Source organism: Condylura cristata, unplaced genomic scaffold, assembly GCF_000260355.1.
Source record: "Condylura cristata isolate star-nosed mole 26May11 unplaced genomic scaffold, ConCri1.0 scaffold00040, whole genome shotgun sequence".
Lineage (NCBI taxonomy): Eukaryota > Metazoa > Chordata > Mammalia > Eulipotyphla > Talpidae > Condylura > Condylura cristata.
The window spans coordinates 2,226,750-2,229,944 of NW_004567141.1; positions in this window are offsets into that span (position 1 = coordinate 2,226,750).

Consider the following 3,195-nt stretch of genomic DNA (forward strand, 5'->3'; position numbering starts at 1 on the left):
GGCTGCGGAAAAGAAGGGATGGGGAAGAGAGAGAAGATAGACCTGGGATCTTGTTTTTATTGGAATTGACGTGGGAGGTCTAGGGTTTTTCAGGCTTTCTCTTCATTGGTAAATTTAAAGCATAAAAATGAGAATTTAAAGTGAGGGAAGAGAGACCCAAAAAAAGAAGGAAAAAGGAAGAAACCTAAGTGAATCCCAACTTCTCAGTTACCTAAATGCACCAGAATCCATAAACAAGGGTGCTTCAACAGGATGAGGAAGACTGTTCCCACCTAGCCCTGTGGCAGGCCCTGCCCTTGTTGAGGTGGCCCTCTTTAGGGGGGGGAGCTTGTGAGGTTCCCCTTTGACATGGGACCTCAGCAGTCAAGCTTAAGTCAGGCACTTGTGTTGGGGAAAAAAGTTACTGGTTAGGGTTTGCACCACACTTAAATGGAATCAACACATTGTTTTCACTGTTACAACTTGCTTTTTCATCTCTACTCCACTTATACTTGGTCCCTACTCATTTCCATTTGTTCCTTTTATTGATGTCTAACTAAAATAACTGCCACTAACAAGGTTATAAAAGAGCTTTATTTTCAGCCAATGGGAGCAGAGCCAGAGGGAGTTCTGTCCGCTACACCCTCTCCTGAGGTAGGTTATATGCTGCTGTGGAAGTGACTGCAGCGAAGAGAAAGCACGTTCATGATGTTAGAACAAAATCTGTTTTAGAAGTAGATAGCTGGTTGTTGGAGACCAACTCCAACTATCGAGGTGTCTGGAGGCAAGACAGACAGGACCCTTAGGTGGGAAGGCATCAGCGAGCAGAGATTCCTATAAAAGGGGAGAAGGAGAAAAAGGGGAAAGGAAAGCGAGGAAGACATGGGAGTCAGAGTTGGGTGTAAGTCTTCCTGCTCATCTTTTTGCAGGTCTTTATTTATACTGTGTAGCAAGATTTAGTTACAATAATGCCTCAGGTAAGTTAATAAGAAATCAGCATAAAAGTTTTAAAGGAAGAGGGGAGCAATGCATCCTCCTCCTGCTACTTTATGGCACACTATACTATACAGCTTTGTGACAGTTTTCATGTATACAGATGTTTAACCATGACTTTAAAGGATCAGGGTCTGGGAAAGGATGAGCTGTTAGCAAAGGATTTAGGAGTCCTAGGGAAGGAATAAATTGTGTTAGCATAGTCGTCAGTGATAGCCTAAAGAGAAGCTAATGGCTAACTTACGGTTAGCAGAGAGTAGCTAGTGTTTGTTTTAGGAAAAGAGTAAATGAAGAGGAAGTCACATAGTTATGCATTAAGCAAAGCCTGTGTTGATAATGTTAGGAAATTGTCCATGGGTCCTTATGCTCCGGGAGTTATCTAAGATTCGCTTTTTGTCAAAAGTGAAGCTTTCCAGGAGTCTTGATGCTCTGGGGTCTTATCTCTCCAGGAGCTTGCCTTTTGTCTTCAGTCAAAGGAATTTCCTGCGCAGGAGCAGCTCAGCTTGTACCTTGCCCAGGCCAGGTAGCCAATCTAGAGCTAAGGCAAGCCAGTTACAAACTGATGTTGCTACAATATTTTTGATATTATGATTATACAAAAAAGGGAGGTCATAACAGAAGTTAGCGGTGGAAATTCTGATTTTTCAGAGCTTTTCCCGAGCTTGTGTCAGCTGGTGATTTGCAACATCCCTAGGAAAATGAGTTAGGAGAATGAATTGTGTGTGGTGAGATCTGTGTGTGAAGTGCAACAATTTAGCCATACTTTTTCATCTTAAAGGATGCATTTTTGTGGGCTTGTGGGTCTGTTCAAACATCCTCTAGTTGTGTATCCTTCCAGCAGGGTCAACACAGTGAGGTGCGTGGAATCTGGGTGTGCCAACCCAGACACAGCGCATCTCCACAGCTACAGGGCCCTGTGCTCGCTGACTGTGCCCTTGGAGCTTTTCTCTTTGATCCAGACTGCTGATTTTTGCTCCCCACCACCCCCTACCCCTGTCACATAGCCCAGTAGAATTCCTGTGCTCCCCACTGGACTGAAAATTCGTGGGCAGTGAGGGGGGTGACATTATCATCTGTGTCTCTCCACTAACTAGTACAGACTTGGCCACCTACGGAGCGTCAGTGTAGGTTGGGAAAAGTAAAGCAATTCCCTGCCGACTACACTGTGCTGCAGACAGCAGACACCAGCAGACCCAACAGCTGTGAGCAGCAGCTGGGATTCAGTCTCATGTCACACCACCCATTGCACTGTGCTTGCATGCTTGGCCTCTGGGACAGATGTCTGCAGCCCCGCCACCTGCTTCAGGTCATCCAGCGCTCAGCCTCTGCCTCTCCAGCTGGGAAAACAGTGCACCTACTTCCAGGAGTCTTCTAGGCTATTTTTACTCCTGCAATGAGTCCACCACCCAGATGTTGGGTATTTACTTACTCTTTAAGAGGCGGGACTCCCCTTTCTCTAATTACTCACTCCAGAGGCTCTGGCAGCATCTCTGCCTCTGGGCTGAACTATGGAAATGCTCCCTATGCAGAGATAACACTGCAGCTGGGGAACGCCCCAGGAGGCCTGCACCTCCCACACTCTGGGTTCCACAGGCTGAGCTGGGCTGGCTGAGCTGGGCTGGCTGAGCCGGCTGGCTTGGGGCCCAGAGCGCAGCTCTTCCTGGAAGTGCCACCCTCACCAGGGGCCCCCAGGCAGCTCCATGTGTCCATCTCTGCAGTCTCTGCCTATACCCATGTCTCTGGCGAGGAGGTAGTGATGCCCAGACAGGAAGATTGCTCAGTGGTTGGAGACAAGACTGCTAGCAGGCTTCTCTACCCTGCATACCATCATTGGAGCAAGAAGAAAGCCCCATTTTCAGCAGAGGGCACCAAATCTGTTATAGGGCAGGAAGAGAGGGGCACCACGGAACCCCCAAGCCTGCCTGCTCTAATGGTTCTGCCATTTGCCGCATCAAGACAAAACATATAAGGTTTTAATGAAAGGGAACTTTATTACAGTGAGTATACAACACTGAAGACAAAGAATACAATTTCTAAATCAAACACCTGAAATTACCCATCCCCTTGTGGGCAAAAGTCAACCCCAAAGGGATTGGCCCAAAGCAAGGCCTGAAAGCCGCCACAAGACTAAAGCACCTTCTGGCCGGGACCCATAGAAAAGGGTCAGAAATGGCCAGACAAGTCTGGGAGGAAAAGAGCAAAATCAAATCAATATAAACACTG